At 44.3% G+C, this 16,722-nt stretch overlaps 1 protein-coding gene across 1 annotated transcript in view; it reads left to right on the top strand.

Annotated features, from left to right (window-relative positions):
* The window catches only part of MAML3 (mastermind like transcriptional coactivator 3), a 289,170-nt gene that overhangs the window by 249,834 nt on the left and 22,614 nt on the right, over positions 1-16,722 (top strand). The window lies entirely within an intron of this gene.

Genomic DNA, 16,722 nt, shown 5'->3' with positions numbered 1-16,722 from the left:
GATGGAAGTCTGTTACATCACCCAGAGTTCACAGCTCAGTTTGAAAGAGGATACAGTCATCTGTGTTCAGGCAGCAGAGGGTGAATTGTGCTTCTTCAATCTTGTGGCAGTGAATGAACTACAGTGTGGCACCGCAAAGCCATCTGTACTGAAAGGAGCTGAATGTGCCCGTTGGTGTGTAGCACTCAAATTACACCTGATGAAAGAGAAACAGATTGTCTGAGAGCAAACATACAGCTGTCAGCTCCCAACAGCCATGCAAGATCCCTTTCTGCTGCTCAGTTGCTTTGCCATGCATGAACTCTGAAAGTAAACAAAGGCTGCCTCAGAATCAAAAATACGCAGATTTTCCGGTCATTGTGAGGCCAGAATACCACATTTCCAAGCTTCCTAGGAAAATGACCTGGTTTTCTCTTTTGTGGGCGAGTATAGGAAACTGCCTTATACTGAATCAGATCCCTGGTCCATCTGACTCAATATTGCTTAAACTGACTGGCAGCAGCTCTCCAGGTTTTCAGGGAGGGGTCTCTCCTAGCGCTACCCAGGGGCGTACGAAGGGGCGGCGGAGGGGGTGACAAGATGACCCACTGCTCCCCAGCTGTAGAGCGGCCGAGGGCATGCGTGCAGTTAATATGGGTGCCGATTGTATGGCATCTGTACAGGCTACCACTCTCACGCACCGTCCGCTCACACGGTGACCGTATGGGCTGACGCGTGTGCTCAGTCCATACGACGTTGCACATGCGCTGCCGGGCGGTTCGCCCCGCCCCTCGACGTCCCGCCCCTGGAGCCGGAGAGGGTTCCTCCACCACTGGCACTACCTGGAGATGTCAAGGATTGAACCTGCAACCTTCTGCATGCAGAGAAGATTCTCCACCACTGAGCTACAGCTCTTCCCTATATCCCCATCTTTCAGGTGGGATAGAAACATAATTTTTTTGCTGAATATCTTGCACTTCTGTTTGTTGCACTGCTATGCCTGACCAAGGCTCTTTTTAGGCTGTATATCATGGTACTGTTACATTGTCCAGAACAAAGCCAGAAGTTCAAATCTCATCAGTACGGTAATTGACTTATTGCGCTGCCTCAGAAAAATAAAGTCTCTCCACCTGACCTTCTGCATTTTGGGGAGAATAACACTGGCCTTGGAATACTGATACTGCGCCGGATATTCCCAACATGGCACCCTCCAAATGGTGTTAGGTGTGGAATTATCTTCAGGCTCAGGGCTTCATTCTCTTTTAGGCAGCTTTTCAGGGGCCACATGCCAGTGGTGGGCAGGGCCAGAAACAAAAGCGAGTAGAGCAATGAATGTTTATTTTACCTTTGTACCTATAGGCTTGTTTCTACACATACTGACACATCCATATTTTCCATCCAGGCAAGCAAGAAGCATTTTCATAGTGCAAGGACATATTCCACCCAGGCAAAAAGCACTCAAGGAGTGTGGTTGGGGACTGGGTGTGCTCTGGGGAGAGTCTCAAGGGATCTGGACAGAAAGGTCTGGATGGCCACATCAAGGACCTGAGATTCCCCTCCCTGCACTACAATTCCCATCATTCATAATCATTGGATGTGTTGTCCAGGACCTGATGGACGTTGACATCAAAACATCTGGAGGGCATCAGGTTGGGGAAACTGCCAAGGATTTCTGACATTGTGTACTTTAAGAACTCAAAAGAGTTGTATGAATGCTAAATATTGTTGCTATTCTTCTCCAAGTTATTACTCTATGATAACTAGGTTGAAGATGATTTTATTATTAGGCATTGTTGACTTTGTTTCCTGTTAGATTCTTCTGATACCACCCAGTTCTACAACTATCACAATGTGAAGTCTCAGCTTTACACACACCTTTATAGAACTCTGTACAAAGTTTCACCAAGTAAAATCATGGAGATTTGGGATCCCTATTCTAACAGAATTTCAGTTTAGATTTCATTGGTAATGTGCAGCCAGAAAGCCTTCGCATGCTTTAAGCCGCTATTAACTGAACATCCTGTACTCTCTTTGAAGAAGGGAGAATAAATATTTGAAGTTTATTTTATTAAGAAGCAAAACAAAGCATAAAATATCCCTAAACCCTCAAGTGTGCCCTTAGTGAACCACAAAATAAGGGACATTCTGTGACCTTCAATGCTGCCAAAATGAGCAGAAGAGAAGCTTGGCTTGCAAGGGCAAACCTGCAGGTCATTGTAGGATATACAGTTATAATCTCTGGTGGTAGGAAGCTAATAACAGCAAATCAGAATTCTGAACATACTGTACTTGCATGGTCTCAGTGAAAAAGTTAGTGTGAAGACTGAAAAAGACATGGAGGTCTAACGTCTGTTACTGATGGGCAGTCTTGAAACTACATTGCTCTGTGCTACAATTGGCCATATTGTTTAGGCTTTCCAGGGTAACATAAAATCTGAGTGTGTAAATGATTTTGCAGGTTCCTATACAAAAAGAGGTTATTAAAACCCCATTTTATGAATAATTATTGAGGAATCATATGCAGGTTACTTAGCAGTAATCCCTTGAAGTTCAATGGGCATTGCTACAGTTCTTAGGTTGCAATTCTAGACATGCTTTCCTAGAAGTGATCCCTATTGAAAATAGTAAGACTCACTTCTGAGTAAACATGCAAACATGCACTTATTAGTGTTTGGATTTACTTCCTCCCTCCCTTCACCCCATATTCACTTTCCCCCTTTTTATTGTGTCTTTTAGATTATAAACCTATGGGTAGTGGTTGTGTTTTTGGTTTATTTAATAGAAAACTTAAGGTGTGATAATAATAAATGCTTAGATTGCTGAACTGGACATGCATAAAGACTAAGGAGAGTCTCATTCTGAAGAAGCCTGTTCTAAATATTTTGAAACCTGGAAATCCTGCAATGTAAAGTGTTGCTAAGGTCGGGTTCGCTCAAATGTGTATTTTAAACTCTCAATACCAGAGGTTAACATTCTGGGGGTCCATGCGCAAAGTCAGGAAGACCCCTAGAACCACCCCCTTCTCCCCACTTTGTGTGACCATCCCTACTTGTCTTAACGCTAGTATTCTCAGTGAGCGAGATCTTGAGAGCCTTGCAGGGCCGTCTGGAGCCCAGTAAGCAAGGCAGAGGGCTTAAAAACTTTCTGTGGCAGTAAAACATGGCACAGAAAGAGCTCTTAAAGCTATATGTCTTGCTTTACAGGCTCAAGTGGGTGGGTGGGAGGGCTCTGGAGGCTCTTGTGACAGCAGGCCCCTTCTGGTGATTTCCGCCCCCCCCCCCAAAAAAAACCTCTCCCACCCTTTATTATTTATTTATTTATTTATTTATTTATTTATTTATTTATTTTCTGACGAAGTGCACAAGGCTGTGATTGTATAAGTAAACTGAACCTAAGTTTTGGGCCTCCTGTACCACACCAAGCAAATCCATGGACATTACAAGCATTTTTTGTGGTTTTATTATTAGTAACCTTAGGTGATGTTTCTATTAATAAGATGTGGTCTGCTCTTGGGTATTGATCCCTAAATTGATGGCCATACGCCATAGGAATCGCTTCACACATTGTGCAGCGCAGCAAACACATTCCCCACTGTATGCATATTCTTCCAGCAGGGCGTTTCCTCCAAGAAGCCTGTATAATGGAGGCATATATTAGCTGCATGTGCCCGTCACAGGTTTATGTGAAATGTCTGGCATCTATTCGTTTAAAAAGTGTAACGTTTGAAGCAGTCTTTGCAGCAGGATTAAGACACAAGCCTACTGGCCAAATCTAATAGCTATTTATTTTGCTCTATTTTCATGATCCTGGTGCAGCTCCAACCACCACAGTGGTATTGCAGAAATTCAAAATATCTCTCCCCTGTCATTGCAGTAAGTCAGAGAGGTTTGTGGCGCGATGTGTCCCTTCCTATATTTGTAGAAGCCTCCCATAGCCTTATCATTTTTCTTTCAAGAGGAGAAATTTGGAGTTCCAGCTTCACTTGAAAGAGAGGGAAAGCTTCCTTCATTCCTCTCTTCCTGCACTGAGCAGCTGCTGCAGCTCCTGATTAATGTTTTTGCCTACTTTTGCTTCTTCTTGGTTGCTTATGAAGCATGTGACCCAAGACCCAAAGCATACCCTGCAAGTGTCCTTGAAAAACTGCGACATCCCATTTTTTATCACGAGAGAATGGTGGGCATCTTGGTTGCCGTGATCTCTTGCAATTTCATAGTGTGATTCCTCTACACACACACACCCCAAAAATTGCTTTTTTGGAGCCATGATCTCACACAGTGCCTCAAAACATGTGGTTTTTGGGCTCAATGCCCAGAAAAAGTGCTTGGGGGTGGGGGACCATGGTGTAAAATCATGAGAGATCACATCAACCAAGCTAGCAGCCTTGCTCTCGCAAAACAACAGCAAAACCCAGGAAGATGGCATCTGGGAAGGTGGCATCCCAGATTTTGGGTTCAGAGTTTTCAAGGGTATGCCAATGTGTGTGATAACATGTTCTGAAGAGGGCTACCTCATGTCGGAATTGGGAAAATGGGAAGAATAAATGACACAATGGATGGAATGACTCCTAAGGCTAAACAAAGACAGCTCAGCTTGCAGATCCATATCCCACTCTTGCCTTACCCTATGACAGCTTTTGCTAACTTAGTGTCCTCCAGGTGTTTTTGGATACCTCTAACATGCCTGACCATTTACCCTGCTGGTTAAGGCTGATGGAAATTTTAGTCCAAAGCAGCCAGACTGCACCAAGTCAGGGAAACCTGCCCTCAGACATGTCAGAGACCTTGCAAAATGGAGCCTTGTCTTCAGTCCTTGAAGTTCATCCCTTGGGGGCGTTGCTGTTTGTGGATGTCTGCATCTCACTTCAAGGCCTTTTAGCAACAGAGCAGCTCCTCCACAATTACTATTTTTAGATTGGTCAAGTGCCCCTTGCCTGCCACAAGCTCAGAACAGTGGAGAGTTCAACCTGGCCTCCTCTCTCCTTTGAAAGGGAGCCTGCTGCAGCATTCTGACCACTACAGCACCACTCTTTACAGCTGGTCATAAATTTCAGAGCATGCCGTGATATCTTTAGCTTTGACTCCAGAGATTTCCTGTTGAGCTGCTAGATGCAGGCCTGCAAAGCGCACTGTAGCTAAATATACCCTCTTAGTGTAACAGTACAAGTAAACAAGGACAGTATCAACATGACTTCTTTTGGTTCGTTTTTTTACAGTGCAAATCAAGCTTTCCCTTTTTTAAAAAATAAAAGTGGTATTCATCAGGAAGTTTCGTTTATTTTGACAGAGAAAGTAATCTCTCTTCACTACAGCTGAACTCTTAACATTATTTTGATTCCTAGTGTCGGTTCTGGTAACAACCCACATTCTGGGGACCAGGGTGTCCCTGGGATCATGTCCCCATATGTAATGGAAGGAAATCAAATATTGATAAAACTGTACTGTAGGCCTGCAACTTGCACTTGCTTTCCATATATGATCGCAACCTTGGTGTGGGTGGATGGGAAATAAATAAATAAATTGAGAGCAGAGGGAATCCGCCATGCTATGCTCTCCATTTATTTATTTCTGCCCCCCTATACACAGACACCTAGTGGTTTTTTCTTGCTTTGGGAAGGAGCTGCCAGGACTCTAGGACACTGCCAGAGCCCTCATGTCTCCTTCCCCAAGCCCAGTGCCTCAATTACTGAGCTCTGGGAAGCCCCTGTTAAGCAGCTCTCTGCCTTGCAGCAGGGAGCAGTTCCAGGGGTTCTTGACTTTGGGGCCGTTTACCTTTGCTGCCCGGACCTCCAGAACATAGCTGCCAAGTCTCCCGCTGAAAAATGCAGGATCAGCAGCGGTGCGGCACCGGAGGTCGCTTCTACGCATGTCCGGACATGCGTAGAAGCAACTTCCGGTGCCAGTGCTGCCCGATTTTCAGTGCCCAGACACGGACAGAGCGGCACCCAAAATGGAGCCTCCCTGGCAGGTAGGAAATCCGGGGGATTTCCAGGATTTTTTTGTATTCGGGATAACAGTGGGAAACGGATTAAAATCCGGGGGTTTCCCGCAAAAAACGGGAGACTTGGCAGCTATGCCCCAGAACCAAACCCTCACATAAGTGGCTGGCCCACTGTATGTACATCCCTAGGCAAGTCACCACAGTTTCAAAAGTGGTTTGCCCTATGACATGGACCGGCAGCTTTTTGGAAAGCACCACTCCAAAGCGTGGTTGGTTGTTTAAAACGTCCCAACCACACTCCCGCCTTTTAAATACTGATAAATGTTAAAGCTAGGGTACAACTGTAATGCAAATATAGTTTTAAAATTGCTCATGCTTTGGTTAGGTGTGGCTCCCAATATGCCATCAATGTGCATTCTGCAAGCTTTGCAATGTGCTTTCAATAAGTTGCCTCTGGAGAAGGCCTATTTAGAAATTTGGCTTACAAGCAACCTAATATTATTGTACATGGGCAACCGGAGGCCCACTGGGTGGGTGTGGCCCCAAGTACAATTTCATCTAGTCCCTAGCGGCTTTTCAAAAAAGCAACCCATTTTGAGTTTTAAGAAATAGAGATCTCACATTTTAAACCCTATGACTTTTACAGTTTTTGCATGCACTATATAAATGTAGTGCATATAAATGTAGTCCCTGGAAAAGACCCTGATGTTGGGAAAGATTGAGGGCACTAGGAGAAGGGGACGACAGAGGACGAGATGGTTGGACAGTGTTCTCGAAGCTACCAACATGAGTTTGACCAAGCTGCGGGAGGCAGTGCAAGACAGGAGTGCCTGGCGTGCTCTGGTCCATGGGGTCACGAAGAGTCGGACATGACTAAACGACTAAACAACAACAACATATACCGTGTTTCTCCGAAAATAAGCCATACCCCGAAAATAAACCATAGTGATAGGCAGTTTAACCTTGTAGGTTAAACTGTACCATACTTAATACAAAATAAGACATCCCCTGAAAATAAGCCACCGTGTGCTTTTTTGAGGAAAAATAAATATAAGACGGTGTCTTATTTTTGGAGAAACACGGCAAATGTACATATTTATACGTAACAGTATGCCTGAGCATATTTGCTCTATAACTCATAAATGTACTCTTAGATTACACTGACTTAATAAAGCTGACTACTCCAACAACTACTGTTTGGTGACAATGATGGTGACAATGACAGTAACCAAAATAATAACAATAAAGGGGGCCCCAGGGATGTAGAAATTGTCTTTCTCTCATGGCATGTTTTAAAGCATGCATACTCCTTTAATTATGGGGATTCAAATGTCTGGCTAAGACTGGGGAGACCCAGTTTTAAATCCCCCTCAGCCATGAAGCTTGATGAACGGCCTTGAACCAGTCTTTGTCTCTCAGCCTAACCTTCCCCACGGGTTTGTTGTGAGGATGAAATGGTGGCAATTGGAAGAACCAGTGCTTTTTTTCTGGGGGAACTCATACCCCTAAACATTTTGTGGATCTAAGTTTGACCTCATTGAGGGGCAGTATTTCAATATAAGTAGGAAAATAAGAGTACCCCTAAACATGTTTTTTGGAGGGGGGGAGCACTGGGGGGAACAATATATGCCAACTGGAGCTCCTTGGAGGAAGGGCAAGTAAAAAGGTAACAAAAAATACAGGTAGCTAGCAATAAGTAAATCCAGGATGGGGCGAGTTGTAGCTCTTGCACAAATGTAGAAACAAAGATCTTGTTAAATGAGTTCAACTGTATTCCCATTCCAAAGCTTGACATGAGGAGAACCTATGGCATTTCCAAAAGATTAGCCAAATGGCTCTCCAGAGGAGGAACAACAGCTGTAGCCTGAGTGTTTTAAGGAGAAGTAATATGGAAGATGTGTGATTTTCTCTGCGGGTGAAGAATGATGGATATGGAATCTTTCCTATGTTAAGTTAAAGGGCTTCTAATACATTCCAGGAAGGAGACAGCCAGAGTCGATCAAATGTGTCAGCAACTGAGATACATGCAAAGACCAACATCATATTGGTAACAGGGATTGTAAAAGTGTACTTGTCTGCATGCAATTCATTGTTACATAATCAAAGTAGGTTTTGGCACCCAATTGGCACTGTAGGGCACAATCATATTGGCTGTCATTGCAGAGCTATCCATTTTCTCCCTGTATTAACGAAAGCATTCCTGCTTTCTATTCTACTAATAGTGTTAACCTGAACTCTTCTGAGGCTTTCCATTTTTCATGGAAGACCATTTAAGGTGTAAAGATAATGAAATGATGTGGAAGGAGGTGGGGGAACCCAAGCCCTTTTAAAATAATTCCAGAACATCTGAAGCCTCTTCAATATTAGTCATTCATGTTAGTGAGAGCTCAAAGTAAGTGCCACAAGTGAGTGGCAACTCTGCCAATTAACGCTGCTGCTGCTGGTTTGTGAACTGCATGTAAAATGGCAAATTTTGTTCATGCAAATTGCTCCACAAAAATGTGCCCTCTTTGTCAAGTCTTTTCTCATCCACTGACATGACGATGGCTGCCCAGATTTCTCAGATGGGCAGATTCTCTCTTTGCCTGACAGCTACCTAGAATAAAATATTTCTTGCTATCATTAATAGTGTTTCTCTGAAGATGATCTGCAAGGAGGACTAGTTACTTGTTATGCTACACAATTCTGATTTCTGTGTGTGACCAGTTTTAATATTTGAAATTAAACCATGGTAAACAACTCCATGAATAGCAAGGATCCATGCTTGCACATTCAAAGATACTTCTTCTCAGCTACATATCCCCCATCATATTGTCTTAAAGCCTCCTCTCTTGTTAAATAAAAAAATTCCTTCAGTAGCACCTTAAAGACCAACTAAGTTTTTATTTATTTTGGTATGAGCTTTCGTGTGCATGCACACTTCTTCAGATACAGTGAAATAGAAGTCCCCAGGCACTTATGTAGAGAAGGGGTGGGGAGGGGTGGGGATGGGGAGGGGAGGGGGGATCACTCAGAAGGGTGGTGGAAGTGGGTGATTGACTGACTGATAGCTGTTGATGACCGAAAACGACTGCAAATGGTTTTGCATGAAAAAGCAAGGGTTGAGATGGCTGAAGATCGCTTATCATGTATAATGAGATAAGAATCCGATATCTCTGTTCAAACCAGGTCCCTCCATGGTTTTGAGCTTGGTGATAAGTTGTAATTCAGCAACTTCTCTTTCCAGTCTATTTCTGAAATTCTTTTGTAGTAAGACAGCTACTTTGAGATCTTGTATAGAATGTCCTGGGAGATTGAAGTGTTCTCCTACTGGTTTTTCTGTCTTCTGGTTCCTGATGTCAGATTTATGTCCATTTATCCTTTGGCGTAGGGTTTGGCCTGTTTGTCCAATATAGAGAGCTGAAGGGCACTGTTGGCATTTGATGGCATACACAATGTTAGAAGATGAGCAATTAAATAGTCCTGAGATGGTATGTTGGATGTTGTTGGGGCCAGTAATGATGTTGTCCGGGTGTATGTGGCAGCAAAGTTGGCATCTGGGTTTATTGCAGGCTCTGGTACCAGTGTCCATGTTAAGTCTGGTGGTTGTATTATTGTGGGTGAGGAGTTGTTTAAGATTGGGTGGCTGTCTGTAGGCAATGAAAGGTCTTCCTCCCAGAGCTTGAGAAAGGGAGCTGTCATTGTCCAGGAGAGGCTGTAGATCTCTGATGATGCGTTGTACTGTTTTAACTTGGGAGCTGTATGTGATGACTAGTGGTGTTCTGTTATTTTCTTTTTTGGGTCTGTCTTGCAGCAGGTTCTCTCTAGGTATCAGTCTGGCTCTGTTAATCTGTTGTTTAACTTCATCAGGTGGATATTTTAGTTCTAAAAAGGTTTGCTGTAGATCTCTTAGGTGAGATTCTCTGTCTGTAGAGTTGGAACAGATGCGGTTGTAACGTAGGGCCTGGCTGTATACGATGGATTGTTTGGTATGTTTGGGATGGTAGCTAGAAGCATGTAGATATGTTTGTCGGTCAGTTGGTTTTCTGTATAAGGTGGTGTCTATACGTCCATCCTGTATTTTTATAGTAGTGTCCAAAAAATGTATTTCTTGCATAGATTGGTTCATTGTTAGGTTGATGGTGGGGTGAAAGTCATTGAATGTCTGGTGGAAGGTTTCCAGGGTCTGTTGTCCATGTGTCCAGATAATAAAAATATCGTCAATGTATCGCAGGTACAAGAGAGGTTTGAGTGGGTAGGAGTTTAGGAAACGTTGTTCTAAATCTGCCATGAAGATGTTGGCATACTGTGGGGCCATGCGGGTGCCCATGGCTGTGCCGCTGATCTGGAGGAACAGGTCATCACCAATTTTGAAGTGGTTGTGGGTTATTGTTGTTGTTGTTATTGTTGCCATTCACAGGTAGTTTTGTCCTGGCTCCCACTCGTGAACATGGCACTCGGACTCTCAGTTATTGTTGTCTCTTGTTGTTATTGTTGTTGACATTTTCTGCAAAGGAACACAGAGTTTGGATACAAAGATGTTTAGAGTAGTACATGTAGATTTTTATTTTATTTTAAAAATGACTTTTGCCTTGAAATGCCATACGTATTTCAAAAGGTACATAATATAACCACTCACTGGAGTTTCATCTGTGGGTAGCAGGGATGTGTTGCCTTATGAAATGCATTCTGAGTATCACTCAGCCTGTTGACAAAAATCCATGGTGAGGCCGGTATCTGCAGTATAAGATTTGCATTAAGGCAAGGAAGAGACAATGACATGGGAAAAGTGGCTAGTGGGGGAAGGAGCTCTTGCAGACAGGCATCCCCAAACTCGGCCCTCCAGATGTTTTGGGACTACAATTCCCATCATCCCTGACCACTGGTCCTGCTAGCTAGGGATGATGGGAGTTGTAGTCCCAAAACATCTGGAGGGCCGAGTTTGGGGGTGCCTGATCTAGACAGCCTCATCAAATAAGAACTTGTAGAAATAGGATCGTGGGAACCTCTTTATGCAGGACTGAGTCAAACCATCGTTCCATCTAGCTGAGTACTGTCTGCACTGACTGGCAGTGGCTCTCCAGCATTTCAGACAGGATTTTCTACCAGTCAGTCCTACCTGGAGTTTGAACACAGGACCTTCTTGCGTGCAAAGCAGATGTTGCACCACGGAGCTTCTGCTCTTCCCTAAGAATCTGGTACAGCTTTTCTCCAACTGTACCACCTCAGACCCACTGAGGCATGGCATGCTTGAATGCCTTCACATTCAAATATTGTCATGAGTCCCCCATGAAGACTTCCTGGCAGGCTTGGTCTGAGGGGGGAGGATGATTGAGATGAGGGATGGAGTTGGAACCTGGGGTCCAAGTGGGCACTGATCTGGATGCTGAGCCTATGGGTTGTCTGGATACAGTCCTGCCTCAGTGTCACTGGATGCCCCCAATGTGGTGGCAGAGCCACCTGAAATGACTCCAGCGCTGCCTTCCATCAGTGAAGCTCTCTCCACCCCTGGGATCATACAGTTCACCAGCCATGTCATCTCCACCTCCACTAGCAAGGGCATGGCAATGACTGTGTCAGTGTGAGCAGACCCAGCCTATTTGCAGGAGTGCCCACTTGCTTGCCCAGTTGCATGGCTAGGGATGACAACTGTGCAAATGCCCCCCCACCTGCTTTTGGAAGGGGAGCTCAGGGGGCGTGTCACGTGTTGGGACAGCATCTTAGCTTTTGCTTAGCCATGTACCTTAGAACTCTGCTACAAACTTCTGAACTGTGTTATCTGTAGCCTGATGTATGGTTGAGCATTGTAGTGAGCATTGGACTAAAGCCTTTGGCAATAACTGAGCTGAGAGTCCGAGTGCCATGTTCACGAGTGGGAGCCAGGACAAAACTACCTGTGAATGGCAAGGAAGCACGTCAGAAATGAGGCTAAGCTAAAGCCCATCTCTGTCATATGATAGATGTTTATGTGCAGGTTTTTTATTCACACTTGAGACCTCCTCTCTTCTCCTGCAGTTCAATGTAACATGATTCCAGGCAGGATTTTATTATAGTAAGCTTCTGCATGTTTAGCTCATAGTTTGTTCTGAGGGGTTCCTGATACTTTCTACATCAGCAATGGCACAAGAGCAGTCAAGTGGGCTGGGGAATCAGGTGAGTGGTAGGCAGCCCCATAAACAGGCCCCCACCCCGGAAGCTATCCTTATTCAGACTTGCTATGTTTGTTACAACAAAAAGAAAAATGTCCCCTTTTCTCTGCATCCATGGTGATTAGATGTCTCTTGAAAGAGAAGAAGCTAAAATGTTTTCCACATCAGATGCAGTATTTTACATTCTGTGATGTCATCACCGCTGTGTAGATTTCCAGTTTATGAAAAAGTAGGAAACTGTTTGTGTCTTTTAATTTAACACCAGGGCCAAGAGTGAACTTTTTAGGACAAACTAGATTAAGGTAACAATTCCGCAGGGTTAAAATCCATCAATCAGAGATGTATATTTAAGTATCTAAAACACTCTGGTTGTCACCAGTGAACAATAAATGAGTGTTCATGGTAGTATTCGTACAACTGAACTATGGCAAGACCTTAAATATTTCATCCATGCTCTGGAACAAATGTCTTGTTAATGCAAACTACTGAATGCTGTCAAACGCCCAGTGAATTCCATGGGGTGGTGGGTGATGATCATTTCCCTGGGTCAGGTCCCATAGAAAGCAAAAGTCTTGTTAGCTGTGGCAGGAGCATCCCTAATACAAATCTCCAACCAAGAAGCTCAGTCATGTCTTACTTGAACTTTGCCCTAGTTCAGGCTTGTGTACTACTTGCTGAAAATACTATGAACTTCTGTTTCCAGAGCTTTATTCCCCCCCCCCCCGAATTGTGCCTTTGCCCTCCTACTGTCTGTTTCCTAATGAGTTTGTTTTTAAAAACCTTTTGACTGCCTTCAGTTTCTTCCCATCCTCCTCTTTTATTTGTCAACTCTCCAGGGCTGGTGATCTCTGCTCTCCACAATGTTCGGGGGGGGGGGTGTAGTAGGCGTTTCTGGGTTTTTCATTCTGCTCCTCTGCTGTGAAGTCCAGGGCTTTTCCAAAGTGTGTGTGTTCATGTATGCAATATAAGCTCCCTGCTGCTTTGGTAGGCCATATGCTTTGCATGCAGACGGTCCCAGGTTGAATCCCTAGGATCTCCAGGGAGAGGAGCACAAAAGCCAAACCGTAGCAATGCATGAGCAAGCTAGCCTGCAGGTACATAGAGTGAAAATTGCAGTCACTTTGCTGCCCACCCTCCATTCCTGCTGCTGCCATGCTTCCTGGAGCTAACCATGGTTAGCCTTAGCATTACATGCAAACCGAGGCTCGTGGTTTGTCTCCCTCAAACAAATCACAGGTGGTAAGCCAAGGGCAAATCTTGTTTACAGCTCATGGTTTGTTTGGGGCAAGATAATCTGAAGGTGGTGAGGGGGAAATTGAGGGAGATTTTATATAGAGAAAGAGAGAAAGAGATGTGTGAGAGTCTTAGGATATGCTCACTGTCAGCCACGCTCCCTGGTCCCTGCTTTTTAGGGAAGAGCAAGAGGCAGCGTGAGAAGGGAAATCTGCGTTGCAAGAGCAGAGTTCTGTTTACAGTGTTCTCTGGATCCAGCCCATAGCACTGCACCCGTCCCAATATTTAAGTTTTACTCAGAGTAGGCCCATTGAAATGAATGGACTGAAACTTAGCCATGTCCACTAATTTCAGTGGGTCCATACTCTTAGTAGAACTTAGCTGAAATATGAAATAAAGCAAAATAGAAATAATTAAGTTTTCAGTTGATACCCTAAACAGGTTGAAATCCTGTGCCGCCAAAGGCATGTGAACTGCAGGTCCAGGATTTGGATTATGCTGCTAGGCACTAAAGAAAAAGTATTTAATTGCAAATAGCTGCTACAGAGCTGGAAACTTAAATCAGCCCTTTTTCTTGGTGATTTAAATCAATCCACCATAAAGTTAATCTATGTACTGTACCAGTAAACAGGCTCAGAGATGCTAGTTGGAACCTGTGGGTTTCCCCTCTTGCATTAGTTCATTACAGTGAGAAAGTGATGTCTAAGGGCTGATTCACACATGCATGTAGATAACTGGCTCTCTCCCTGGGGGTGCAATCCAGCCAAGGTTTTAAGCCCCACATTGATTTTCAGTGGGAAACTTAAGCATGTGCCTAAATCTCTCCCACTGAAATCAATGGAACCTTAATGTACTTATCTTTGGCTGGATCATGCTCTTAGTGACTTCTCACTTAATGACTCACAGCCAGATATGCCAGCAGCCTCCCATTGAAAAGTGTTTTGTTTGATATAGCGTCAGCTGACATGAAAGCTCTGTGCGCAGTTTAATCTGCGGCGGCTCTTTCACCCATACATCTGCAAGTGAATTCAGGAATGGCATCACCCAGCTACGAGCACACCAGCACCCTGGCAGTACCTACCACACGCTGGGCCTAAGTCCCATTTGTGGGCCGCTGGGTCTGCAGACACCTGCTCTTTTAATTACACACATATGCCTCAGATGCAGCATTGCTCCGGGGCATTGTATGAAATTAAAATGGCTTCCCACCACCACAACAACCACCATCACCAGGTAAACTTGCTGGAGACACCCATTGCTGTTAGACAGGGCCCACTGGAGGGGGGGGGCGCTACCAAACCTTGCTTTATAGGGAAGTTGTCATGGGATGAGCATGTACAGTGGTACCTCGACCACCGAATGATTCGACTTCCGAAGGTTTCGACTTGTGAAGTCGACAACCCCGGAAGTCTTTTCGTTCTGCGCCTGCGCAAAGCAGTGCATGCAATCAGTTCATGCGCAGAAGCGCCACTTTGACAATCGAAGACTTTGACTTACGAAGACGGCCACAGAATGGATCGTCTTCGCAGAATGGATTGTCTTCGTAAGTCGAGGTACCACTGTATGTGTAATCTCAGCCTGACTCTGGTCAGTTTTACCCTGTAGAGACTGCACTTGTTGAGACTGAGCTTGTAAGACCCTAACCCAGGGGTAGGCAACCGATGTGGCCCAAATTCACCTTTTCAATCCGGCACACGGACGGTCCGGGAATCAATGTGTTTTTACATGAGTAGAATGCTTTTATTTAAAATGCATCTCTGGGTTATTTGTGGAGAATAGGGATTCGTTCTTTCCCCCCCTCCAAAATATAGTCCGGGCCCACCACATGGTCTGAGGGATGGTGCACTGGCCCACAGCTGAAAAAGGTTGCTGACCCCTGCACTAACCATTTGTGCTGGCATCTATGTTGGTGGGATGTGCTGCCAATATAAACAGATGCTTATACTATTTTGCACTTATGTAACTGTTGGTACATATCCAATATATGCAGCAGCAGTTCTGAACAGAACGTAAGAACTTAAAGAGGACCCCACTAGATCAGGCCAATGGCCCACCATCCTAGTCCAGCAGGATTCGAGCACAAGATGAATATAAAAGCATCCATATAAATAAATATGTATGTATGTATGTATGTATGTATGTATGTATGTATGTATGTATGTATGTATCATGTACTATTTGTAAAAGGAAAGGAAGGGAGAGGAGACTTGGGCTGAAAATGCAACCAGCGGCCCAGAGAAAGAGCATGGCAGATTGAAAGCTCTTCCCTTGCACTGAAAGACAGAGCAAATAGATGAAGCGACTGACACTGAGCAGAGCCTTTCGTGCTCTCAGCACTGCAAAGAAATTTGGTCTCCCCTTTTGATTAAAGAAGGCAAGAAAGGAATTATAATTCACTACACTGAGTGAATGGAACAACAACCAGAGAGGAGCCTGTTTTATGGGTCCCTGCAGCAAGAAATGGGTGCCAACATTAGAAACCAATTAGTAGGGATGTTTTCGGGAGAAAGCAGAGGCACAGTTGGAGCAGATGGTTTTTTAGTAGTGCAGAATGTGGAAATATTAGGAATATTTTGCTTCAACACATACATTAGAAACTATTCCTTCTGTTATAGTAATAACATCATAACAGATCTGTGCTCATTTGTGGCTGCATATAGTATACAGGGCTAGAGCAGGTCATTCTTATTCCAATATCTCCCTTATTGCAGTATCGGGTTTATGGTCCATGGCTTCTTAAAAAGTCTGTAGTGGCAGGGCAAGATCCTGTTTAATAAAACAAGCCAATGAATAATGAAGAGGCAAATATCATGGAAGATTTTATCACAGGATGGTAAAATAGTCCCCGACAGGCCTGAACAGCTCAGTTGGCTAGAGCATGGTGCTGATATCACCAAGGTTGCCACTTTGATCCTCCTATGGGACAGTTGCCTGTTCCTGCATTGCAGGGGCCTGGACTAGATTATTCTCAGGGTCTCTTTCCAACTCTACAATTCTGATTCTATACCTTCAATTTGAAGTGAAAAAGAACTTTACCACTTAATTCTGTTGGGTGCATAAACTGGCTGCGTCTCACTGGGCACCCATCACCATATTCTTTTTCCCTGTCTAAAGCCACGGAGAAGTTATACATTTCTGTACCTCACCATCATTTTGGTCATCAAGAATAGATCAGCACCAAACACCTTGCTTTCAAAAACTCCAGTCATTCGGAATCAGCACCCTCTTAGCCCATGATAATCCTTGGTTCCTGTGCTCCATAGCTGTCTCAGTCCTTGGTTGGAGAATAGATAACTATGGAGCAATGGAAGTCTCCTTCCTCCCACCATGGCAGCCCAGCCCTGATCCAGCATATCTTGATGTGGATAAGCACGTGTCATTTCAGGTACTAATTTTTTTAAAAAAAACAAACTTCGAAACTGCTTCCAACTTGGAAATGGAGATT

The sequence above is a fragment of the Zootoca vivipara genome, chromosome 9, assembly GCF_963506605.1.
Source record: "Zootoca vivipara chromosome 9, rZooViv1.1, whole genome shotgun sequence".
In the NCBI taxonomy this organism is placed as follows: Eukaryota; Metazoa; Chordata; class Lepidosauria; order Squamata; family Lacertidae; genus Zootoca; species Zootoca vivipara.
This window is presented reverse-complemented; position numbering and strand designations above follow the sequence as displayed.